The 27,802-nt window shown below is 47.7% G+C and overlaps 1 protein-coding gene across 5 annotated transcripts in view; it reads right to left on the bottom strand.

Moving 5' to 3' along the window:
* The window catches only part of SCRN3 (secernin 3), a 933,307-nt gene that overhangs the window by 841,889 nt on the left and 63,616 nt on the right, over positions 1 to 27,802 (bottom strand). The gene's annotated exons all lie outside the window — the stretch shown is intronic.

Below are 27,802 nucleotides of genomic sequence, written 5' to 3'. Positions count from 1 at the left end.
TATGGCAACTGTCTACACTTGTGTTTGTCCTAGGGCAATGTCACTGGCTAGATAAAAGGGTGTGGGTGCAGAGAGCCTTGTGGGCCAGGATGGGGGCCCAGATAAAAAGGTCGAAGAAAAGTCTCAAGGTGTGCCCTCACCCGAAAAACCTCATGGTAAGCAGCATGGGGAAGAATCCACTTACCAGATGGAGCACTGTTCCGAGGGGTTCGGTGTGGCCGGAAGACAAAAAGCTGTGCTGACTCGGGTGTTTCATTCTGCCACTATGGTGGGGCTCAACCCATTTCTGGGAGGGTCTTTGGTGTACCCGGCCTGGGAACCACAGGGGAAATGTAATGGGGGCAGGACACTGGTACGTTAATCCAATCCGTCAACCTTGATTAATCCAAACTCCAGCACATATGCCGCGAGCAGGGCCAAACAAATATCATGCTGGGCCATAAAATCCTGAAGCACGAAGACCAGGGGTGAACTGACCTATAGGGAACTCTGGAGATTTCTCGCGAGGCTGCGGCACCCTTGCTCTCGTGTGTGTTAATCATTCTATTTCCACACCATCTCATAGGAAAAGGTTTGTTCTTGCTAGAAATGTGTAATATGTGGGCACTTTTTGGTCGCCAGTCCCAGTCCACCCCTGAGGAAGACCCATTAGTTGGCGAGATGAATGAGAGTAGAGAGACCTCTATGCAGCCAGAAAACCTGCAACATGAACCCCAGAGAAAAAAGTGCCACAGGGAAACCCACGAAGAGAAGCTAGCCGCCTCAGAGCAGTCGAAAACAGAGGGACTGAAGTAATGGAAGAGAGGGTAGTGGAAACAAAGTAGGAAAGAGGAAAGCACAGAATGAAGATGGTGGAGAGTAGGGGGAAGCATAGGAGCAGAAGAAAGCCAGAGGGGCAACCAGGTTATTTGGCACAGAAAGTTGGGGGAGAGAAAGTAGTGCACAAAGTAAATCAGAGCCTTTCAGGGGAAGGAAGAGAGGTGGGGCAAGGGAGGAAGAAAGAGGAGATGAAATGGAGGGAAAAAGGGACAAATCCCAGAAGGAAAAGAACAAGAGATTGATAGAAGTGGGAATGACAGAAAGACCATTGCTTGTTGTTGAGGAGAATGGCGTGCATGGAGAGGTACATTTAGAAAGAGGTGTAAGGGAAGGAGGAAATGCGGTGATGTGGAAAGGCGGTGGAAACAGCAGGAGATATGGAGAAAAGGATGATGGAGACAGGATGGGGGGGAATAAAAGGTTAAGAAAGATGACAATCAGGGCGTGGCTCGAGGCGCTGACAATGCAGTCGCCTCGTTGAGAGCTCAGAGGGACGCCCAGGTCTTTAACATCATACACCTACTATAGAAGCTCAAGTAAGGCGCAGAGACAATTCAGTGGCTGGCAGAACCCCCTGGGATCAGCTGACCAGGATCTGGGGCTAAATCTGAGCGCAGCGCCCATGAAACATCAATCTCAAAACAGCACCGGGGAGACGCTCAGTGTAAAGATGTTGGTACCCCAAACGCGTGAGCCAGCCACCCCACTGCTGAGACTCCCTTTCTGCGACGCTCTGATCCTCCCGAGACCAGCTGCGCAAGGTCCCGAAGACTCTGCCCGACCAACGGATATCTGGGAACTGAGATCCGAGGCTGATGTGACCTTCGGTCGCAAAGTTAAAAGCGCCCCCGAGCCTGCCGTGTAAGTCCGAGCGAGATCGGCACGCAGCGGCCCGAGTACCCCAGCCAGGGCATGAGCCAGCAAGCTAACAGGAGCCCCATCGAAAGGAGGACCCCCGCACCGCGGACCTAGATCCGCCTCGGCCGCCCACAGAAACGGGGCGGCAGAGGAAGAAAGTGAGCGCTGACCCTGCCATAAGCGCTCTATCGCCCCGCAGCAGCTGGGGTCTGCAGGCGGTAAGGAGCCCCTCCCAACTCACTCATCGAACTAAATAGATTGGCAGCCGCAGTGCCTCCATCGCGACATACCCGGCAGGCCAGCAGAGCCCTACACCACATAGCACCCGGGGCCCAGGCTGAAAGAAGGAGAGCAAGGCAACACAGCAACGCCAATAAGGACTGGGAGAACAGCATTGGTTGGCTGGAGCCCTCCCAGGGATCGTGGCCCAGCCTGGGAGTGCGGGCAGCACAGAACTGAGCACCACACAGTATATCAAAGGCCTACACACCAGCAGGTGCCAGCAGAAGCCCCACGCATAGAGGAGATCCCTCTACACGGTTAGCTGAGAGGCACCAATAGCCAGGACTCCCTCTCATTCATAGAATACAGCGCAGAGAGGCCACAACAGCATCCTTGGCAGAGCCACACTAGAGGACGCTCAAGCCCCATACTGCTCCACCGCATGAAACCAGGGCCGGTCTTACAACAGATTGCACCCCAGGCAGGAAGCATCGTTGGCACCCCCTCTCCCCCGACCTGTGATCTCATGCATGTGTCATGGGCGGAGCAGCGGAAGTGGGGACTATGAGTTGACAAAATTGTCAATGCTGGCATCTGCTGAATTTCATGAACCTCAGAAAACAGCAATAAGAGGGTCAAACCCGAACAGGCCTGGTTATGTTAGTCTACTTTTGCTCTTCATTTTTAGTAACAATGACCAGTTTGCTGCTGTGACTCAGGTCAGAGAATCGACAATTTCAGATCTACACTAATGTTATTCGTATGACCTCAAACATTTAGCCACTCTTAAAAGGTGATGAACTGGTCTTGAACAGTGTTACTCAAACCTCCAAGAACAAGCACCAGCAACATACCCACCGATAGCTGTACACGCCCGTCTATCTCAGTATTAAAATACATGCATTTATGCAATATGTATTGCATCAAATATTTCACGGGAAGTTAAATATATTTAGGAGGGACACACGTAAACAATATCACTACTCCATGTGAGTGGTAAAGTCTACTTTAAACATATGCAGAGAGTTAACATGCATGTACAATTCAACATAGCTCCCAATGTTAATGTTGGAGAGGTGGCGTTCTAAAATTATGACATTACAATGTGGACTTTACATTGAAACACACTCCAGTGCATTACCGCGGCAGATAAATGGCAGTTCGAGTATTGGGGTTTGTTTCTCTTATGCTCGTGAACTCACAGAATTCTTAAATGTTTCCTTCGTGATCACTCATTTTAGCTCCCGACAGCACCATGAAACGGCAAGATCGCAAAGAAAAACGAGGTCTACCATCCCAACATAAAAACAAAATCAATCAAATTTGTAAAGGGTGGAAGATGACCTTTTCTTGGTACTCGTTAAGTTTACTTTTTGCAAATTACTAATCGCGTGCTGCTTGAATAACAGCGGCCCTTGCACATTGTGCAGTGTATAGACGAATTTCATTTCAAGGGACTTGGAGTAGTGCGGGAATCAGGGGAAGCATCTCCAGTGTACCCCAAGCGTAGTGCGTTTTTGCCCTCCCCCAGCCTTGCAGCCCAGCGCTTTTTCATATTCTCCATTATGGTAAAGAACATTGTCCCGAGCTTGGGAGAGAAATGGACTATGCAGAAGGAGCAGCCTCCCCAGGGTGTGTTTAGCTGCTGGTGTATCAAATGCAGAAATGGCTGGCATCAAGAGGCCACGCTCTGAAACATCTTTTGCACACCGTTTGGTCACACAACAGAAAGTGTGAGCAGGTGATTCCCCAACACTTGAACCATGCTTTAGAGACCTGGCTTTGATTAATGTGGCGTTAGCTAGTCATGGCCATTTCCCAGAGTTTGTGTTAAAGGAGATCGGAAGCTGCACCGTGCAGGGTATTTTAAAGGCCATGAATTGATGCAACAGCATGTCGCCCCCAATGGAACAAAGAAAGTGAAGCATGCATCCTACAAGTCTGGGTATTTGCATTATACAGAAGACGGGCCAACCATCCACGGGGACGGTTTCTACTGTAGTTTCTGAGTCGCTTTCCCAAGCCAGCTGCTGTGCAGACTTCCCTCAGCTTTTGGTCCCAGCGCCTGCATCCATCCTTCACACCATCATTCACAAGACGTGTTTGTGTAGGTGTTTTTTTTATCTCGTTAGACTAGCGTGATTGCAATTCCAAACAAAAGAAGCAAAACGACAAAGAGTAAAAGACAAGTCTGAGCGAACAGTGAAATGTATGAAACTCTTGCACTAAAATAAAGTCAGCAGTGCATGCCCAGGAAAGAGGGAACAATGAACAATATGCTCGGGAGCGGGAACTAGGGGGGCGTAGTAACCCCCAAACCGGCCCAAGCGTGGTACTGGCCCCCAGGGCCTCGCCCTCGAAGTGATTTTGGCCCGGCCAACGGAGCGACCAATCGAACCCCGCTAGAACGTGCAACTGTCTAAGATCTGCTGACGGTGACACTCTGCCGGGGTCTTCCGAGAACCGGCCTTTTGATCTCCTGAGGAGAGTCCACCACCAGTGCTTGCTTCCTTTTTCATGACTACTTGAGCCTTGACAAAAGTGTCTAGCTTTGTGGCCTCCAGAGGCTGTTCTTGGATGGCCCATTCATCTCCTCAATACCATTTTAAAATAAAATAAAATGCCTATGCAGCAATAGGCCCCACCTGCGAGGAAGGGAGCGGGAGGAAAGAAGTGTGCTTGCCTCGGCAGGCTGTAGTTAATGCCGGGTTTCCTGAAACAAGGCCAATCAGCGAGGGCAGGATGCAGCAACTGTTTGTACTTGCTGATTGTGCTGCTGCTTGGCAGTGTGTGCTTGTGATGGGAACAACTTCAAGATTTAGTGACCAACTCGCTCCTCTTTTCAACAATTTTTGCTAATTTAATTGCCAATTGCCCTGCCCTGCCGGAGGGCCGAGGCCAGGCCTGTTTCTTGGCCCAGACGAGGCGGGCACTGCCCGGGGTGCAATAGCCCCGGGGGACGCAATTGCCCCGGTCCCTGGAGCCTCTGGAGGGGATGGAATTCCCTAGTTTTGTGGGGCGGCGCATTGACGTGGGGAAAGTTCCGCAGGTCAGGTGCTGGAGCAGCCCCTTCCGACTGTAATGTCACGTAGTACAAAAGTATTATGTGACATTACATAAGTCAGAGGCTCCCTCTGACTACTTTTGCACCACTTGGGGTGGGGGCATAAGCACACCAATAAAAACACGTTAGGTCCCCCTGCAGCTAAAACCAGCCCCTTCCATCACAATGCCGGCAGGAAACTGCTAATGGTAGCCCATTAGTCACTAAATGGTTTCGTGCTGGTATTGGGATGGGAGGGGAGGTGCAGTGGGCTGTGGGGAGTGTGCGTGCCTTGCAGGGACGCACCGTGGGCCCCGACACGGTACAAATGGAGACCCGTTTGGGCCCATGGTGCGTCCCTGCAAACCCAGAAAATGGCCAAAATAATAGTTTAAGGCAGCGCTATTTCTTTCATGCCCCTTCTTTTTCAAACTATATATCAATCACACTTTAAACCACTTCCATGGAACTGGTGATGAGTTACTTCACTATGCGGATAATAGTTTTGACCAGTGTTGCTGAGTAAGTATTCTTTAAGCTATGAACCGGTTTATTTATTTATGCAATGTTTGTCAGGTACATGAAGACGGATAATTTATTTATTTATGCAATGTGTCAGATTCCTGTATCCGGCACACATTGCATAAATAAATAAATATGCAGGTACCCGACAAACATTGCATGAATAAATAAATAATCCTGGTCCATGTATCCTTACAACAGTCAAGACTTTACTGTATCAAAGCATAACCCTTGATTCCCATTCAAAGAATGTTAACGTGATTGTTTATTGGGTTCAGGTGTCTCCTTGCCATTGCCCTTTTGGCTTAGGTTGCCTCCAAACCCCCTTCAGCATCTTGTGTTCTTTGTTGGTTGTATATATTGCATTCTGTGCCACATTCATGGTCTCTTGGTTGGTGTGCCCAGTCCTCATTATCTGCAGCCTAAGTGAGACTGGGGCATAAAATTGTCTTCGCCACCAGTGAAAAAGTGGCCCACCGTTGCAAATGTCAATTCATTCCTTGTGTGACAGACTGTTTGACTTTGGGTAGGAGTTCCTTAAACGTGTAGTTTGGGAATGGCGCGCAGGGTGCAGCAGGAGTGGAGCGCGGGGTGCGCCGGGGGGCGCATTCCTAATGTTTCACCCTGGGCACCAAATGGACTAGAAACTGCCGAGGTCACAGCCTGCAGCAGTGCTAGTGGCAGAATACACATGTAACACGTTCGTTTCCTAACATTATAAAAATGAACAGGCACATTGACTTTTATAATGTTAGGAAATAAACGTGTTACACGTGTATTCTAGCACTGTGGACTGCTGGTGCAGCGCCCCCTAGAGGCTGACTGACGGCAGGCAGCCGCCTGGGCTGCCTGACGCAAAGACCGGCCCTGCATGAAACCTTCACCCACCATCAAGCTGCCCTGATTCTGGTGAGGAAGTCAGTGATCCCATTTTTGGGGCATACAGGCTAGGAGCTACACAAAGCTAAAACATAACCCAGGTAAATCCAAGAGCCCTAAAGAGCTAAGGGAAACACAAACTGGAAACTTTGTGCCACCCAAGATATTGTCCCATCTGGCTCTCAACCTTACACCAAAATGGCCAAATAAAAGCCCACGAAATAGGCGGACATTTCCAGCATGTTGCACCTACAGGAGAAATCTAGGAAAACGGACCCCAATCGAGCCCAGGCTACATCACCCGAAAGATCCCAGGGCCAATGGGCCACAAAAGACGATATTCAAACCCTTTTAGTGGACATTAATACAGTTCCGTAACTGCATGACAGAGGTAGCGGCTAAAATAAATGGGCTAGATAACCGAATGGAAGAGGTAAAACACCGGGTCAGCGAAACAGAGTACCAGGTCCTAAAGCATTCAACACAAATTGGGGACCTGCAGCGGACGCTCCAAACCCTTGAAGAAAACAGCAAGAGCATGCATCGCAAGCAGGACGACTTGGAAAACAGGACCCGCAGGAATAACATTTGCATCAGAGGGGTCCCTGCCTGCCTACATCAGCAACCTCTTCCAAACCCTCCTTCCCGATTGCGACAAATTACTTATGCTGGATCACACCCACAGACTGCAAGGCTGTAGAGGCTCCCCCACAACAGACGCACCAGAAGTAATCACTAGGGTCCATTTCTTTTCCACAAAGCAGGAAATCACGTCTGCAAGTCGCACGCAGGGGGACCCGACATATCAAGGGGCCTCTCTACAATTCTTTCAAGACCTGGTACCCACTACAGTTCAGCGACAGAGCCCTGAGGCCACTAGCGATCTTCCTCCAGGACCAAAAACAAAATCAAATACCGGTGGCTCTTCCGGGCAGTGCTTTAATTTTCGTTTGAAGGTCAGACATGTATAATCCAAATACAAGGCTCTACCCCAAAATCGTAGCAAAACCGTTGGATGAAGGTTACCAACGGGGTGGGGGGAGCCACCTGCCACCTAAAACAAGTGTAAAGTAACCTGGTCTCCATGCCGGAACACTCGGCGCCGGGGCGTCCCACAATATGCTCCAGTTGAGTGAATGGACCTACACTCCGGCCCAAGGCCCATTAGGCCCAGTTTGGTTAGGTTTTGGATTTTTTTGGTTTGGCCCTTCATTGGTCCGTTAGGTTCTCAGGCCATGTTTGGTCCCGTACTGGATAAAGTTAAAACCTGGTTGCAGCAGAACAGCTCTGCACTAGAAGGCAAACCCCCCGCTGGCAGCTTCCCCCCACCCCCTCACCTGACTGCTGAAGGGGCACGGCAGAATGCCCCCCCCACCACACTTGAAGCTGCCTTTTATCTCACTGAAAGTTAGGGGCTTGAACTCCCCTGAGAAGCGCAAATCCACCATTCGGCACCTTAAGGACCTCCACAGCTCGGTGGTGTTCCTCCAGGAGAAGCACTTGCTCTCCGAGAACTTCCCACGGCTGCGAGAACGAGCATTTCCGATACAATACTTGGCATTCGGAAACAGCAAAAGGGGTGGCACAGCGATTCTATTCGCGAAAGGACCAACATTTAGGGTAGAGGTCCTGTGAAGCCCAGAGGGCAGATACACTGCGATAAAAGGTGACCGCTTTCACCACGCTAATTGCAATCTACTCCTCGAACGAGGGCCAGGAAGCCTTCTATGCAGAACTAGAGTCGACGCTCCTCCCTTTTATCGAAGGCCGAGTGGTCATAGGAGGTGACTTTAATGGAGTCCCGAATCCCATGGCGGACAAATCTAATGCCCCTGTGCCCAGGGACTTTAAATTCGCACTGAGCCGGTCACCTATTTAAGACACCGGGGGTCGTAGATACTTGGAGGGTTCTCCACCTGGAGACATCAGACTTTTCATTCTTTTCACAGGTCTACCGCTCCTCCACCCGGAGACATCAGACTTTTCATTCTTCGCACAGGTCCACCGCTCCTCTTCACGGATTGACATGATACTGGCCAGCCCACAAGTGCTCTCGTTCACGGATGAGGTGGAGATAGGCACAAGGGTCCTCTCCGACCATGCCCCAATTCTGCTGACGGCCCAGGTCTTTGACCCCCACCCCCGACAAAACCACGATGGGCTCTCTTTGAACTAATGCTAGATGACATGGCAGTACAAGACTCCATAACCAAAGCGATTCACAACTATTTCAAAGAGAACCTGCCGTACCTCACCTCCACAGCGACAAGATGGGAGGCCATGAAAGCAGTAATCGGGGGGGGGGGGTTAATTGCCCAAGCAGCAGCGTATAGGGAAAGACGCATCGAGAGGAGAGAGCAGCTGGAAAGGGACATTGCAACAGCAGTGACACTCCACAAGAAGAAATGGTCACCTAAGGCAGTCAAGCTCCTGAGGCTTGCCCGCACTAAACTGGAGGCACACTACGTGGAAGACACAGCTCAGACCCCGATTAGAACAAAGCAATGCTATTATGCGAACAGCAATAAAGGCAACAAGTTTCTGGTCAACAAATTAGCGAAAACTCGACGGCGAAACCTCATTGCAGCCCTAAGACACCCGGAAGGCACAACCCTATATGGGGAAGAGGCGAAACTGAAGATGGCAACATCTCACCTTACCGACACGCTGATGGCCTCCCCCCCAATTGCGATAGGAACAATTTGTAGCACATGCCAAACTCCCACGCATATCAGAGGCAGACAAATCTTCTTTGGAGGGCCCCTTCTTTGGAGGGCCCCATTACAGCCAAAGAGGTCGAGGAAGTGCTCAAAAGCCTGAAACCGAGGGCTCCGGGCCCCAACGGCTACCCACCAAAATGTTTCTAACTTTTCCGACCCCTCCTTTTGGGCCCTATGACGGAACTCTTCAACTCTTTCCGAGACACAGGCACTATAACTCCTTCTATGCAAGAATCCATCACGATCCTGCTCCTGAAACCCGAAAAAGATCCGAGGTAGTGTACGTCAAATAGGCCCATATCCCTACTCAACATGAATGCAAACGTCTGCTATAAGGTACTGGCGAATAGACTGCCATCGGTCTTGCCAACCATCATAGACCCAGAGCAAACAGGCTTTATCAGAGGAAGAAGCACAGGGGACAATATCCGGCGAGCCCTTAACCTCATCGAAGTGGCCGCTCAGGATCGGCAGGAACTAGCGGTTCTAACCTTGGATGCTACAAAAGCTTTTGACAAGGTGGACCGGATCTACAAGCGACTCAAGCTGGAAGCCTTCCAGTTCGGCCCTTTGTGTCGCAGGATGCTAGAGGCTAACTACCAAGCCCCAAAGACAACTCTGAGGGTGAACCAAAAACTCGGCCCTGATTTCACTCTTGTGTGGGACGAGACAGGGTTGCCCGCTCTCCCCACTGATCTTCGCCCTCGTGATGGAACCATTCGCACAGAGAATTCACTTGAATGATATGATAACAGGAATGGACAGAAATGGAGAACAATTTAAGATATCTCTATACTCGGATGATGTGATTTCCCTCACCAAGTGTCAGGCTCCTCTCCCCGCCGCCTTAGAGGAACTGGAAGCCTTTGAACAAGTAGCAGGGTTTGCTGTTAATTACACTAAATCAGAGGCACTAGGAGTGAATTTGGGCGAAGACCTCATGAGGGACCTCCAAACGTAATGTTCATTGAAATTGAGCACCACATTTTCAACTTACCTTGGGATACACATTGTTGCAGACCCTAAACAGCTATATGCAGCAAACCTTCCCCTTCTGTTCAATGAACTGGAGGCTGACCCGAAGAGATGGGAGGGACAGGAAATCTCCCTGCTAGGCAGAGTCAAAGCATGTAAAATTAACCTTTTGCCTAGATTCCTGTACCTATGCTCGACCCTGCCGGTCCACCTCCCAAACAACTCCTGATCCAGCTACAGAAGCAGCTATCGAAATTCATCTGGACAGGAGGTAGGGCGAGAATCCCGTTGAAGGTCATGACTGGAGCGGTCAAATGGGGAGGCATGGGTCTACCCAATCTTTGAATTATTACATAGCGGCTCAACTAACAAACGCCACTGTCTGGGTAGAACATTCAAACCCCCATAATGGACACAAATTGAACAGGCTAAATGCCCCCTCCGGCTGAGCTCCCTGCTTCACGCATCAGGCATGCCTCGCAGCTGTTGGCCGACTATCCTGTCATCGACCAGAACCACCTTGGACACCTGGACTTGGGCCCTGCGTAGGAAGAAACTCCCCAAGGGCCTGAGCCCTCTCTCCCCGAGCCTCCAGAACCCTGACTTTTCCCCAGGTATGGACAAAACAAACTTTAGCAGATGGCCCCGTGGGGGCACGGGGGGCGAGGGGGGATTTTTCTTCAAACTCTCGCACAGCTGTTCGAGAATGGCACCCCACTCTCCTTCAAAGAATGCAAGAGCTACTTCCATCTGGCAGAAACTGAGAGGTTCACTTATGCCCAGATTAGGCACTGGATCTCGCAACCAGCAGTTCCACAGGGGACCACGAGGGAACTTCACTCTCTCGAACACGCGATAAAGGAGGGCCCCCGCCGGGGGCTGATTACCAAACTCTACAAACTGCTGCAGGAGGACATGTTGACGACCAAACCAACATACATGGCCAGATGGGAAGCAGATTTAGGGCACCCCATAGAGGACCAAACTTGGGTGGACATTTGGACTAGGATTAACTCCGCCTCTAGATGCATAACCAACAAGGAATGCACACTGAGACGACTCCACCGCTGGTATTACCCTCTGGGACGCCTGCACCACTTTCAGAATTCCATAGACCCGAACTGCTGGAGGCAATGTGGCGCACGTTGAACCTTTTTCCATATGTGGTGGGAATACACGAAAGCATTGTCCTTCTGGGAAGAGGTCATACAAAGTGTTGAGGCTATAACCCAATGCAAATTACCCATGGTCCCAGAGGTATCTTGCTGGGAGTAACAAGGTCGGAGCGTCGCACTGCCAAACTACTTACGCAGCTACTGCTGGCGCCAAGATAACCTTAGCCCGTAAATGGAAATCACAGGAGGGCCCCTTAATTTCCTTATGGTGGATAAATGTTTGGGAGATCATGGTGGCCAAAAAAGTCACAGTGACGAAGGAAGGAACATTACACCGCTTTACTGACTGTTGGGCCCCGGTCCTGGGGTACAATAGCCACTTCCCGGCACTGATCTTCCAGCCACAGTTAGAAAAAAGTTTTTTTTAAGAACATAGAGGCCTCCAGCGGGGGTGGACACAAACTTAGAAAGCCCGGGGGGGGGGCAGAGTCGGTGCTTGAGGGGGGTAATCTAAACTGCTCAATGCAATGGAAGTGTTTGTCTCATGTGCATAACTGTCTGAACTTGCTGTAACCGGAAATAAAGTAAAAAAAAAAAAATGAAAGATGACAATCTTGGCAGGGTATCAAGAGGGCAGAGAAAAAAGGGTTAAGAAGGGTGAGAGGTCTCTAAGAGTGGGAGATGAGAAAACTAAAGTTCTGAAGGGAGGGGAAGAGTGATCTCCCAATGTGAGGCAAGAAAAGAGGAGGCGCAGGGGTGAGTCAAAGCGGTACGAAAAGAAAGTCTTTGTCAGGCTCGTCTTTCTGTGTAACCCTCCCCGATCCACAGTGCACCAAAAGCCGCTGGGGAGATCAAATACACTCCCAGAACAGTGTAGGTGACTCCTGGATAGGAAGGACCCTCTGGGTGCAGCAAGCCCCAGAAACCCTAGACAGGAGAGAGATGATAAGAATACATATAAGTAGTATATTAAGCAGAAATCTATATGTACTAACATGTACCTGGTGTGTTTTCACAGGTGCAGCATCAGGAAGCAAGTCCAGGATCCAAGTTAAATGTAATCCAGGCACGAGCACGCAAGGAATCCAATATCCAGGTAATAACCCAAGTAGGGTGGTCCAGTATCCAAAGTAATCCAGGTGTGATGAGGGATACAGGCCCAATGGCACTAGGATGCAAAGGGTCCTATCTCCAGGTAAGGGTCCAAATAAGTATGGGAAACAGGGGGGGGAAGCAAAGTTAGGCAGAACACCAGCAGCAGGGTGAGGGATGGGGTGGGGGAACACAAAGCAAGAACAGAGCAGAATAGGGCAAGCAGCACCAGCTGAGAAGGATACCGGCACAGAGGTCCAAGAAACAGTATTGTCCCTTCATGTAGTTGGCTTTTATTGAAACCTGAGGGTATTCTCCCAGGTAGATCTTGGGAAACCCCTATTCACGTTCCCAAGGAAGAACCAGCCCTCTGAAAGTCTAACCCTAGGGGTAGAAGAACAGGGGAGTATCGCCTGGGCAGGGGAACCAAGGGTTATGTTCAGGGGAATGCCCCAGGTGAGATGTGGTACTATTCCGAGTGGGAAGGAGAGGCAGATGATATCCCTGAGGCCTTTGTAGGCTATAACCCATCTGCCTCACTTTCTCCCATTAAATCTCTCTTGCCCAGATCCAATGACCCCTTCATACAGAACCAATCCCCTAAAATCTCAAAACCGGTTACACCCAAAGATTATCTATCCCAGAATCCCGGTTTTCCTGAATCCTACCCAAACACTCCCAGATATTCTCTTCCACATCCCACTGGTTAGTCTGTCTTTCCTGAACAACCAGTCTACTTGGAGTAAACACTACTGTTCCCACAATTCCCTCTGTTCAGTTCACGATAACAATCCCGGTCATTCCCATATGTCTCACAAACCCCTCCTCGTACAAGGGCTGTAATTCCATATAGCACCTTTTCCCCACCCTACCACGTAGGACAAACACACACACTAACCTTTCCCCTTTCCGACATGAACACTGTCTTACCCCATAAAAGGCAATGGGCTAAAAACTGTTTACCAGACATGCCACAACCCAAGGGTCAAGCAAAGTCAGACAGTTGACCAGAACCTCACACACCTGACGGCCCTTTCCTCTCCCCACAGGGATAAAAGGTGAAGCATGAGAGCACAGTACTAGCAAGGCAGACTGCACAACAACAGAGCTAACTCAGCATGGCAGTTCAAGGGGAGGAGTAAGACGGCGCAAACCGAGAGGGTGACAAGGAGAGAAGCCATCTTGCACTTTCCTACCAAGGCCCATGAAACCTTCACAGAAGGAATTGTAAGACCGCAAATAATAGCCAGCGTGTGTTGCAGCAGATGTCAATGGTACACAGCGACCTCCTCCGCTGATAAGCAAGCTGAGGGAAATGCTTGCCACTGTGGTACCGGCCTTGACTCCAGAGACAAGAAAAGCCAAGTGGTTCATCACAGCCGGTGAGTCAAGGGGAGAGTTGATAAGAATCCGAACTGTGGTGAACAAAAGTAGCAAGCGGCTAATTGAAGAAAAAACTGTTTTGATATGAGAGGGGAAAACTAGCAACAGAGGAGTCAGACATCACGTGGGTGTTCAATTGAGAAACTCTGGGCGGTTACCCTATGGTTGAAACTACCGTTACCAGAAAGCCTTGGGAACGGCGCAAGAGACTTTGGTCAAAGTGATCATACGGGGGACTAGTAAAATCCTCCATACAGTCGAAAGTCTTTGACCGGCATGATGTGAAGCTAAGGGAAGTTAATCCCGCATTGTTTGAATTGCAAAAGTTGGCAAGAGCGAACCAGACGGAGGGATGCCGATGAAAAGTGAGCAGAGTCTGAAGTCCCAGTAAATAGTATGCTGACAAGAGTGAACCCGGCACAGGGATGTCCACAGTGAACTGTTTAAAAAGACATTGAGATTTGTGAGTGGCACATGAGAGATTGTGTCGAAAGCCATAGTTAACCCGGTAGAGGGAGGCTGACATCTGAGAGGGGTCTGAGCCCAGAAGAGTGGGACCCAAGAGTGAAGAACCATCACTCTAAAGATAAAGAAAATAACTTTTGTTTTTGAATATTGGGCCTTCGGAAGTGTCAGGAACTCATGTTGACAACAAGAAAGCAGACACAAGTGATCACAGTTTCAGGGTGTTTATTGAACAGTTAATGCTGTGTGCAGGTTGGAAAAACGCCTAATCTAAACCTAAATCTAAGATGGGAGCAAGCGTTGACCATCAAATGAAAAATAGGGCAGTCCTAGTGGCGTTGTGTCAAAATAAAAAGGCCCATACTAAGAAACCTATTGCTAAAACCTCACAACTAATACAAAAAGTGGTGTGGGATAGTTCTCAAGAAAAGAAAGAAGTGTTCTCAAATAATATATGTCGGGATGCGGTAGCCTGGCTCTCCCTTCCCCAAGTTTTGGACACTGGGTAAGATGGGAGCGTGGAGCACAGGTCAGTCTTGGGCTGTACTGTGCTCGAGACATCAGTTTCAATTGCAGTTCTCAGGACCGTCGATGGCCAAGTCTCGTTTGCTGTGAAAGTCTCTTGCCTTCTTGGCTTGATGTGTTCAAAGAACAAAAACAAGTTACTTTAACCACATGAATGTTTGTTCCCAATGTTCGCTAGGTGACTGGTTAACCCCTGGGTCGACCGCTTCTGGGCGCTGACACCTCTTCACATTAGTTCTTGAGTGTGGCTTCACCCCTCGATCTCCCTCAGTCAGGCTCGGACCCCTCTTGACTTTTAGCAGGATTCATTTCCCTTGGTTTCGCAATGTTTACTCTCACTTTGGGATTCACTTCCCTTTCTCTCACAGTGCTAGTAGATCAAAGTCTTTTGATTGTACAGAGATTTTGCTTGACCCTTTGTATGACCACTTTGACCTATTTCGCCGGCCTTCTACAGCCTTCTGGTACTTTTAGTCTCTCTTTTATGGGGCTCGACCAGAGTCTCTTGAGTCGACACCCACGTGGTGCCAGTTTCCCTCTGCAGCTGGTCTCTCCTGCACACTTTACAGTTCAAATTTAATCAACTTTGGTTCAAAACTTGCCACTTTGCAATTCTCACTCAACACAGCCTGGTTCTTATCGGTTCTCCCCTCGACTCAACGGCTGTGATGAACCGCTTGGCTTTTGGATTCTCTGGAGTCAAGGCTGGGAGCACGGGCGTGGGAGCTTTCCTTGCTCCTGCTTCTTGGCATAGGTTTGCCCTGTGTACCAATGACATATGCTGCAGGACACTTGTGCTATTGTCGCATTCTTAGGCTCTCTTCCACAAAGGATCTGAGAGTCTGGGACAAGGTCATTTCTCGCCTCTCAATTCCTGCTGTCTTTCTCCTTTGCTAAACTGCTGTGCTTTGTTAGCATCTCGTTGTGCTGTCTGCCATGCTCGCCTCGCTCATACTGTGTTCTCTGGCTCCACCTTTAATCCCTGTGGGGAAGGGAAAGGTATTTCAGGTGTGTGTGATTCTGATCAAATGCCTGACTTTGCCTGACCCTTGTATTGGGACATGTCAGGTAAACAACTCTGGTGTTAATCTGTTGTCCTTTGTGTTGTGCAAAAGTGTTAGAGTTAGAAGGGGGGGCAGTGGTTTGGAATGTCCTCCGTGAGAGGATGGGGAAAGGTGTAAAAGGAAGGGGGAAACAGCCTCACTAGTCCACCCCCAGTAACTGGATATAATAGCGATGGCCGTGTTCTGGCCACCTGGATGACGGATCCCCAGGGAATAGCTAGGGGGACACCTTTAGGTTCCTCATAGAAGCAAAAGATCGAAAAGCAAAGGTCCCGATATAGAAAAGAACTTTGAGCATCTGAGCCCGGAATAGGGTGGTCCAGGGGAGAAAAGGCATCACCCAACATGCAAGCAGAAAGGAACTTTTGTTTATTATTTTTTAACACATCAGATCCTCGGAGGCAAGAGACTTTTTGTAGAATAGAGACTTAACCACCGATGGTCCTGTTACCTGAGAGCGGAACTGTTAGCTCATGCTGGGAAAGCTCAAGCGTGTGCTGTGCTCCGGAGTCCTACATTGTCCCGTGCTCAAAACATGGGGTATCCCACACTCTTTTGTATTAGTTGTAAGGATTGGCAATAGGTTTTTCTTAGTATAGGCTCTTTTTATTTGACAAGACGCCACTAGGACTGCCTTACTATGATTTGATGGTCGTAGCTTGCTCCCATCTTAACAATAGGTTTAGATCAGGCGTTTTTCCAACCTGCATATCCAGTTAAATAAACACCCTTGAACTGTGATCACTTGTGTCCGTCTATTCTTGATACCATGTCTTCCTTACATAACCCAAAATATAACAGTCACCACCTTCAAGTTGGATCTTTAAGTTCTTATTGTGCCAACTGCTTTGGTTTAAATCAGTTTATTATGCGTCACAATCATTAACTTGTTTTACTTCAGTTCAATATTCAGAAAGGGGTCTAGATTCGGTCAGCGGGCAGCCATGGAGCGCTCCGTGGATCACAATAGAACAGTGGACTCACTGGATCTGGCGTGCGCGTCCATTTACCTCGCCATCTGTAGCTCATCTGCTTCAGTTCTCCTGTGGGGCATGCCAACCTCTCCTGCACGGCTTCCCGTGGCCACTACTTACAGAGGCCTTGCGGCTCTCCCAGCGATCCAGTGCTCGCCTGCCACCACTGAACGCTTCACAGTGGCGAAAGTAACAAAAAGGTGAGCTTCTGCTGCGCAACCTCTGCAGCTGAAATCTCGAGCCCATAAGACCCTTTTAGGGCCGGCACCAATTTCTCTCGACACTCTGGTCCCAGCATGCTGGCTCTTCTGCGATTTATTCCTCTGCTGATACGTGGAGGGCTCAAAACTCCTCTACATGCTACTACTACTACTACTACTGCTCTCCTGCTGCTACAGCTACTTTGCCTTCGTCCCCCTTGGTCTAATGGCCTGCACATAAGGGGAGCGTTTATGCCTCTCAGCCACCATCCGGTGAGGGCCATCAGCATTAATGGGCTGCACTTTGCAACGTTGTGCCTCTGCAGCCCTCTTCTTCGTCCCAATACTCTAGGAATTCTGGGACTCGAAGTCCATCACACTAAAGTTAGTTTTCTCAATGATATTTTCATCACCAAGTTCTTTTCTCTTCTCAAGTATATTCCTTAAAGGAGTATCACCTGGTTTTGCAACGAAATTAGGTTTTTCAAGATTTAAATTGCTAGCTTTTAAAAGACTTCTCTGCACGTGTTTCCTGGGACTCGTAGGGTTTCCCATTTCTGAGAGCGTTCTACATTTTGCAAACGTTTTTCTCACTCCTAATACATGTCCGGTTATGATTGTCTTCACGCACACTCTCACAATGAACCTTTAGGTAATAACCATTCTGTTTGCCAAGATGCCATTACATGTGCTGGCATAAATCATATTCCCTTCCTTGAGGGAGACAAGTACCACGTCTTATCCCACAAAGCCCTCCCGCTTACCTGGGGCCCTTCTCCTCCCAGGTGAGCCTCCCGGCTAACATTGCCCCCCAGATTCAGAATCAGGAAGCGTCTGCCTTTCCCAGGCCACCTGAGAGGAAACTTTAGGTAGGGTTTTTGTGAGGACTCTGTAGGATTCACCACACTACCCACTAGAGTTAGAGCAATTCTGGACACACCTGTATAACCACTACAATGGGCGTAGTATACAGCTCCAGGTAGATACAATATCGGTGATAGATGAATCTAGGCTATTGACCCCTATGTTGCACATCACAGACACCCAAAGGGACCTGTTGAGATCCAAAATGGAAGCTTTTGCTCAGGGAGCACTGTTGGATCCTGCAGAGGATCTAGAAAATCTAGATGACAGGGCAGATCATGTATATTTTGTGAAATACTTTGATGCCTATAAGAAGAAAAAACCAGCGCAGTAGTTAGACATAACCCTCTGGGAGCATTGTCCTGTTCCTTTACTGAACAATTCCCTTACGTACCAAAGCCCCAGGTGAAGGGGGAGCAGATGGGACAAAATGGATATATATTCACCCCACCACCTACAGATGCCCAGTTTATGTGGTCTACCCCATCTGTGGTCTATGATAAAACATTCTATGCCACAATGACAGAGGAAACATGACAAGATCGAGTCCCTCTCAACACATCATGGAGAGGGTGAATCTTGTCAAGTTCATGGAACAGACACGCTAGATATAGCACGTAGAAATCCACACTTTATGTTTTTCCTCAATCACACTAATTTTGTGTTAATGTAGTTCAGACCATTTATCTGCGCATCCAGATAGGTCGAGGAGGGTGCATTTTGGTTGACACCTGCACAGCTTAACAAAGCAGTTAAGGAAAACAAATATGAACGTATTACAAATGCATCAGGCATTCCAATAGACTGGAATCTTGGAGGCAATTGATGTCATAAATTGCCTAAAGGTTTAAGCGTAGGGCCTTTACATAGATTGGGCTTCACAAAACATCGGAGCAGTGGTTTTCTGCTTGCGAACAGGCGTTTGTTTCTGTGCACGCCAGCACCAGCGCTGCGAGCAAGGAGGGGGCACTTGCTGGTTCCCGTGTGCCCCTGTGCTGCCTGGAGGAGGCGGGGCCGTGCTAATCACGTGACGTATCACGTGACTTTGAACACCTTGAAGAGGCAGACCCATCCACCCTCACGGCGTTAAGCCCCGTGGAGTGAAGCCCATCGGCTGTTGTGCGGCTGTTTGGTGGATGGTAAGGAAGCAGTCTACGGAAGCAAAGAGGTAAGGAGACATGGATGTGCAAGCGGTCCCCCTACTTCCTAGATCTGGAAGTGCTATAGATAACTTGGAACTTTCCACCCTCTATCCCCAAGTAAAAAGCCCATCTGGTAGGGTACTGAGGAGCAAATTTCTATGCCCTGAGAAGCCCAAAGAATCCCGAAAAATTTACACGGCAAAGAAAAACCGTGAAATTAACGCGAACTCTGGCATTATTCCAGTGAAAAAAGCCCTACCTTCAGGACCTTCAGTGCCCCCCATCCAAACGAACCTTAGCCACCTCGAGAACCCTCTTGAGAAAGCGCCCTGTAAGGTCGTAAGCCCTTGGACCGCTCAGAAAACATCAAATGACATTTCCTACGGTACTTTGGAGAACGCAATGAGTGAAAGCTCGGAGGAGGATTCTACTAACGTTTCCTGTGAAACATCGTATCCGGCACCGCTACCTCCCCAATCCGAGGTCGTGTTCGCTGAAACAGACCCAAGGTTGGACGCTGGGAGGCCGCTGCTCAGTACGAGCCCGCCGCCATCGCCCGTCGGCACCCCGCAGGCCTCCACTGTGGCGAGTGAGAGTGAGCCAAGCGGAGTCGTCGGACCCCGCGTGGCTGATCTCAGCTTGCGGGTCGGCGCGCCGTTGGCGGCGTTTGCTTGTGGCTCCCACGTCCCTCTTGCCCCATCGGTGAGGGGGCCACCTGCTACTTTTGCCGATAAATCAGATATTCAAGACCACCAAGTTCTTTCACAGGCAAAAGCTGTCGCTGCCAAACCTCAGCCTGTGTTAAACTCAGGCGACGCCACTACGGAGCTTCTCTCCGCCGCCACCTCGTGGCAAAGCCAAGACTTGCAGCAACAGGCTTCCTTGCCTGTTATTGAGAATGGGTTCACGGACGCAACCCCAGATCCCCAAACCTAGGGAAATAGACAAAATGCTGTAACTGGCGAGCTCATTGCCCAGAAAAGAGAAATTGCAATGGCGCTATTAAAAAAAAGAGCATCATTAAGAAAGAGTGGAAAGGAACTGGGGGAACATTTAGAGCATAGCTCCCAACAACTAAAAAGGGCTCCAATTCAGAAACAAAAAAAATGTGACTCAGTGAAATCCACCTTTCAAAATCTTCCGACACCACAGGCGCTCAAAGAATTCTTTTTTAAACAAACAAAGAGAATACCACAAACAGACACCGAACTTTCCGATGCAGAAATGCTCGATGTTCCGCTGGAATTACCTCCAGTGGCGCAACAAAGAGAAAGAATAGCGGATCTCACTCATAGTGCAGCTGAGGCCCAGTGTGGCAACCCCACCACCCCACTATTCAACAGTCGAGGTGACAGGGAGCTGCAAGGAAACAGGATTAACCATTGTTGCACGAGAGCTCAAACAGAGACAATAAATCTGCTCGATGAAGACGTCCCCCCACATCATTCGCAGAGAGCCGGACAGGAGGAGAATTTCCTAATACCATCAACTATTTCCCCACCAATGAAAGTAAATAACCAAAGAAAGACTTTGTCACCAATACCAGCCCAACCGGATTTGGGGAATAAGTCCCTTCCTAGAATCGTTCCACCTGTGCTGGTTACGCATGGACAAAAGATATTTCCACCTAACCCTCCACCTGGAAGACAGTCTTCATATAATGACTTTCTAAAAGACACCTCAACACCAGTCAGAAATAGAAGATCAAGTGACATGGTGGGCCACCTTTTCAAAGAAACGCCAACAAAAAAGCCAGACTTACTCACAATCATGTCCGCCATAACAGTGGGGCTGGCACCCTTTGTAAAATTGTATGAATCAATTAACGATTCAATGAAGGATTCTTTAACTCTTGCTTCGGCCCTGAATACAAAAGTAACATTTTTGGAAGGTTTCATTACTGCCCAAAACCAACAAAACGTGGAGAAAGAGAAACAATAGGACGCAAAGCTTGCCCGGCTTGAATCTTTAATTGCCACACTAACCACTGCAAGAAATCTTGGGGAAACAGGCAAAACCCCCAGTTAGAACATCTTCTGTCCTTAAACATAAAGGATCCACAAACACAAGGTGCAAAGGCAAATCAAAGCACAAATTCTACGCTTCAAAACGGGAAGAAAAGCAAAGAACATCTAAAAACGCCAGCAATGTTTAAAACTCCAAAAGTAATTGCTTCGACACAGGAAAAGATTGTAACTATCCACGCGCCACCTCAAGCCCCAGTTGGCAGTAACTCAGAAATGGAACAAACTATAATCGAACTAGACAATTCCAAACTAAATGAGCAAGGCTCAATGGGGAATTCGTCACTTCTTGACCTGACGGTCCATCTAACCGAAGAGGAAACGAACTTGGAGCTAAACGTAAATGACGGAGAAGAACCACAAATCGTGAGTAAATCCCTGCCTTCAAACACAAATAAAACAAAAACTACAACGTGTAAAGAGAGTGAAAAACTACCAGCGGATCCATCGATCAAAAAAAGGGAGGTGCCGCAAAAGCAACATGAAAAAATACCTGAAAAGACGAAAACTGTAAATACTACAAAGATATCAGGGGAGACAAGGCGTCGGTGCGAATCTAAAGTAACATCTACCAGAGTTTTTAAAATGCAACAACTCGCAGCCGGGAAAAATTTCCTCGTCTTGAACAGAAAGACAGTCCTGAAAATTTTAACCAGCATACCGACATTGAAATCTTTAAAAACATCAGATCGTGTATTGGTGGAGCCTTACCACAGAGACGGGAAGGCAAAAACTTACCTTCACGGGAACAATCTTGTGGACTTGCATGGTGGCGAAGATGTGGGCGCCCCCTTAATCCAATTAGGCTTCTCAATAGAGGAAGTCACGATGTCTGAAGGTGCGGAAAAGGATGTTCCTCTGCGAAGCAATGGAACGGTGGACCCTTCGGAAACACTAAAAATCTGCCGTTGGGCAGTAGAAGAGTCGCTTTCAGGGAGAAACCTGAACAAAGCAGAGGGAGATTCAGATCGAGATTATACTCGTCGAACACCAACACAAACCATCGAAAATTTCAACATGAAGGTAACTGGAGTTCAAATCCCGGACGGGGGAAAATCCATAAGCACCCAGAGTCCACTGACGAAACTGCTGAGTGTGCCCATAATAAAAAGCGTGAACCGTCGGGGCCTTGGAGATGGTTAAAAAAGGTTCTGAACCCAAACCAGCAAGAATAACTAAAAGATTCAGCGACGCCCACGGGACCTCTAACATCGGAATGTTTACGACGGAACAGGAGTATCATGTGTTCTTGGAACACGAGGGGTCACGATCACTTTACTAAACCAGACGCTTTTGACCTGAGTGACTTTGATATTATCTGCCTCCAGGAGACGTGGCTTATGGAACCACCAGTACCAGATGGATACGATATACACATTTCTTCTGCAGTCAAAGGTCTGTTTGGAAGACCATCATCGGGCCTCCTAACGGCAATTAAAATTGGATCGGGCATCTCTAGTAAAAAGAAAGTGGCCGAGTCATATGGCATGTTAGCTCTACTAGTTGAGTGGCTTCATATAGAATCTATATCAAGAAGCAATACGAAATCCAACCTCGGAATCATCAATGTCTATTGGAACCCACAAAGAACAAGTAACAAGGAATTTCTTGATACCATCGCGGAAACCATAGATAAAATTTCTTCTTGAAGAGAAAACTGACTACATCATAATCTGTGGCGATCTTAACGCAAGAGTTGATCAAAATGCTGCAGCACCAAATCTCTGCCCCTCGGCTCTGAGAGGTGTGCTTTGGACCGACTTTATGGACTCGAGAAAATTTTACAATGTTGCACCAGCTAGAGGCCATTTACCCCAAATTCCAACCTGGGAACGTGCCGAAACATCAGCAACACTGGATCATATTTACGTCTCTTATCCGTTCCTCCCCTTTGTTGACTATTTTGAGGTATACAGAACAAAATTCAGCGACCATAATCCTCTGATAATGACTCTCGAGACCGAATCAACTCCAAAGCAAATATATCCTTTTGAGGTAGAGGTAGCGCGAAAGTCGTCGCAAATTCAACTTACAGCAACTAATATCAAGGAAATAGCCGAGCAATTTGATGTTCTCAGTAAAACAAAGATAGACGCAACAAGTAGACCAAATTACATCCCCTTGCTGCTGCCGTATAGGAAGGAAAAGGGTCTATGTCACCAACCCAATGGAAAAGGGGTCCATGAGTATGATAAAGAACTTGCCGTGAAAAAAAAGCAGATGCGTGAATTAAACCGTCTGGCTAAAGTCTCCAATAATCAGGTACAAAAGGACTACGCTAAAGCGGCCACAAGATCCTACAAATCTTGGGTGAGACACCACAAAGCAGCAATGTACCAGAATGACTCAGAGCAAATGCTAAAAACTCTAACAACAAAAAATCCAAGAGAATTCTGGTCCCTGATCAAAGACAAAAACGATGTGACAAACAACAAACTCTCGAACGCCGTCTCAGAACAGGCGTGGATAACCTTTTTCTCAGCACAGTTTGCTTCTATCTTGCAAACCTCAAACAAATCTCTATGCTGCACAACATCACCTTGGGAAGATCTGGCAGATTGCGACGAAATTCGGGGAACAATCCTGAAATTAAAAACCTCTAGGGCGCCTGGCCCTGATGGCTTAACCAACGTCGATCTAAGGCAGCATCCAGAGGAATGGGCCGCCCTAATCACAAAAATCTTTAAGCAATGTACGATCACTAGGCTAATACCTAAAACTTGGACTGAGGCGGTAATAGTTCCCATTTTCAAAAAGGGAAATAGAGAAATTCCAGCAAACTACTGCCCTATTGCCCTTCTTGACATCATGGGGAAGATCTTTGCCACCCTTCTATTAACTAGATTTCAAAACTGGGCAAGATCGGGCCCTGTCTAGATACATTTCAAACAGGCTTTGTTAAAAACGCAAGTACCAGCATAAACATCCTGATTTTGAATATCGTAAAGGACAATGTTAAGAACGGTGCGCCTCCAGTACACATTGCGTTTATCGATTTAACACAAGCCTTTGACAAGATCAGCCGTCCAAGGCTATGGGCGAAATTAAAAACATGGAATTGCCCTGAAAAGATCCTATGCCCGGTGATCGCATTACACACAGATACTAAACTAAGAGTACGCTTAAATCGGCAAGGGATGTTATCGGACCAATTTTCATCAGAGCGTGGTGTTAAACAGGGCTGCCCGCTCGCTCTGGCCCTATTCATCACCTTCATGGGAGACTTCCAGCATACACAACCAGCAGTCAGAGCCTTTCCACCTAAATTGGGCAATACTGAAATCTCAAGATTGTTATATGCTGACGACTTGATCCTGATGGATCAAACCCAAATAGGTCTCCAACGCCAACTTACGAACCTGGCAAGTTACATCAGCGACAATGTCTTAGAGATAAACATCTATAAATCAAAAATGTTGACGATGGGGAAAAGTTGTCCAGCAACGATCCATCAAGACCACTGGTATTTAAACAACACAAAACTTGAATCCGTGTCTACTATAAAATACTTGGGAATCATGATAGATTCAAAAAGGTCAGAAAGTGCGACCATTTCAGCACTATGGACAAAGACCAAAACTCTGACAATCCAAATGAAATTAGTAAATCTGAAATTTGGCAAATTCTCGCTTCTTCCAGTGATCCAATACTACAAACAAAAGGTAGTTCCGTCTATAATCTACGGCATGGACGCTGCGTTGAACATTGATAACACCATTTGGACCAAACTGGAAGGCTACCTATGGAAAGCTGTGTTAGGGCTGCCTAAATCCTCTGCAATTGATGCTGTTAGACGTGAACTGGGCTTACTAGCATTACAAGCATCAGTAGACCAAAGCAAGATGCGTCTTTTTCGGAAAATTATTCTTCCAGATACCATTCCAATTTACAAGTTGGTTCAGATAGAGCTTAATCAAGAACGTTGCAGAGCACTAAACAACTGGGTTCAAAAACTTACAAAACAACTAGCAGATTTGGCCTGTTCGGCAGATGATCTGATCACTAACTCCAACAGAATCAAGACAAAAATAGCGCAAGCAGATTGGATCCAAACCGGCGAAAAAACAATAGGAAACAAACTCCTGGCTCATTTACCAGCAACAACAAATAAACTCAACCAACCTATGAGCTACTGCATAAAATTCCCCAACAAAAAAATGCAGAAAACTTTTATGAAAATAAGATTCAATCAATTACCAACGCAGGAAATCATAGCAATCCGTACGAAAACGGACGCTCGTACCTGCAGATTCTGTCTGGACCCAGGAAAAGTGGAAACTCTGAGACACTTACTTACGACTTGCACTAGAACCTTATTTTTGCGGGAAGCCTATCTGCTCCCTTTGATGTATGACGTACCACTCCGAGAGGAAAACACATGGTGGTGTCGTCTGATTGCTGGAGACAGAACTAAGTGGTTGACAGCGACAGTAAAGATTTTAGAAGCAGCATTGAGTCTAAACCAGAACCTACAAACTAGTCAAGTGCAATTTAAAGAACAGCGACTTTCTTTTATGTTGAGACACAAAGTTTCTGCAGTGAAGTGCCTAGTTTTCTGGTTCCAATTATTCCTCTGATTCCTCTGTTTCTTGTCATCCACTTTTTGTTCCATCTTTATCTTTTTTATCTGCATCTATGATATCTATTTTCTACAAAACATGCTTTTTTTTCTCCAGCTTTTCGTATCAACATCTTGTAAAAATCAAATGTTTTTGATTATAAACAAGTAAATAAAAAAATTAAAAAAAACATTTTGCAAACCTAAGCTATTTCCATATGTAAAGCATGCCAACTAATTGCAAAGCAAGCACCCTTACATGAAGTGGTTAGTGAAATAGACACACGAGGAAGGTCAGGTAATTGGTTTGCAATCCTAGACATTATAGGTCACCTAGAAAAGGCTAAGGCCAAAAGGGAGGAGAAAGAAGATGGAAGAAAGCTGTCCTGGACATCCAAGATTTGGCTGAACTGCCCATCAAGAGGAGCCTTCTTTCTGCTGATTACAACTTCATTGCATTGCAGCAGGGAATCTACAAACTGAGTAACGGGATAGTAGACATGGTGTATATCCAGAGGATTTGGAAACATTACAGGACGAACAACAAGCAATGCTTGAACTTCTGACTTCCTGGACACAAACTTTACTGGTGTTCCAGACTGGTCTACCATCACATGGCCAGAGCAGCTAACAGATCTGAATCTATCAAGTCAAGCTGGAAAAAAAAAATGCAATTTCAGAGACTACCTACACTTGCGGAGTGTACTCAAGAAAACATTCTATGGAATATCAGTGTTGACAAAGACTCATTTTCATGGACATGACGTGATCCTGGATATTCCCATGCAAGCAGAAACACCCCTGTTTGATGAACTGCAGTCTTAAGGAACCATGCATCAAGTAGAGAAGCAATGGATACAAACTTTCTATGAGGTGACCTAAACCCATGCCTGTGAGACTCAAGAGGATTATACAGTACAATGGTATTCCCTGAAGAACTGTGTGAGAACACCCCATACAAGATGCCAGGACATCCAGTGTGAGAAGAATTAAAACTCGAAGTGCATGCTGAGTGCAATTTGAATGGAAACCTTCAGTAGCAAAGTTCTGCTACTACCTAATGGATCTTGCATTGTGCAGTTCATGCTGTGGTGTGCCTGTGGGGATTGCCAGCTTGATCAGAGTCTTAAAGGTGGTAAAATGTTACAACAGTTTTTCATCCAGCAGTGCGGACTGCTAGTGCTATTGAATTGGCCTGAAGTGAAGCTATCACCACTGAAGTTCCTGCAACTATCACTGAGACTGGCAGACCTTCTGGATATGAAGATACACATCACTAGCACCACAGAAACATCTGTAGAAGCAACATACAGAGCACTGCAATTGGCCAAAGACCTTGTGGAGAGAACACCAGATTGGCCAAAGGAGAGCTGTCAGGGACATAACAAAACGATCCACCCATGGGTAGGGTGAGGGGTCATTTTCAACAACATCATTTATTATAATAGCCACTTACAACAAGGTAGCCCGAAGGACCCAAGACTAGAGTCACCACTGTATCCTCATCAGGGGTTTGTCCCGGTCCTCACCCTATAGGTAAGCCTCTAAGCACCGGCCAGAGTAGGCTCCTTTTGTGTCACGTTATTCGTGAGATACTTCCTCTCAAGTGTTTATGCCAAAGGGGAATGGTCCTCTTACCCTAGCCTTTCTTCTTGCCAGAGGGGACAATCCCCGTCCTCTGGTCTTTCCCAGTTGCCAGGGGGAAGAGAGTCCCCTCTCTTGGTCTAATCTACTTTACCTCTGTGGTAATAACCACTGTACAGGTATTGGTGGTCTGGGAGAGAGGGTAGCCTTCTCCCTTTTTAGGGGCTCGATTCCCTTCTCTTGGTATGGTCCCGTTTGGCGCCCATGATGGTAAGTTGCTATGCAACAAAAGGGGGCTGGTGGAGTTACTACAATATGGCCCGTAGCAGGAATAGTCCTAACCGGCATGCTTTAGTAAATATCTTGGGCTTTTCCTCCCTGTTCCCTATATCTGCTGGGGAGGTGCCCGCTTACCTCTTCTCTGGTGCTGTGCCTCCTATCCAACAGTGCGCATCGCTCAGTCCAAAAATGCCAGCTGCCAAGCGGCGCTCTACTGCCCTGCTGCAGACACTTGCACCACACATTGAAACCTTCATCAGAGGGTTTCCATTTTCTTCCTGATGCGGTCGGTGCCGGCGTCCTTTTGTTCCTCCATCGCTTCATCTCGCAGCTCCTGTGGTCCTGAACCAGGCCGGCCACCTCGTTGCTCTTGCCTCTTTCCACCTCCACTACTACGTCTGCTACTTCTACTGCCGCTATCACTCCTTCCTCTGCTGCAATGCCATGCCCTTCCTTTTAATGTCTGGTGGCTCATCTTTTCTGCAACACTAGAGC

This window comes from Ambystoma mexicanum, chromosome 9 (assembly GCF_040938575.1).
Source record: "Ambystoma mexicanum isolate Mex_15411 chromosome 9, UKY_AmexF1_1, whole genome shotgun sequence".
Lineage (NCBI taxonomy): Eukaryota > Metazoa > Chordata > Amphibia > Caudata > Ambystomatidae > Ambystoma > Ambystoma mexicanum.
This window is presented reverse-complemented; position numbering and strand designations above follow the sequence as displayed.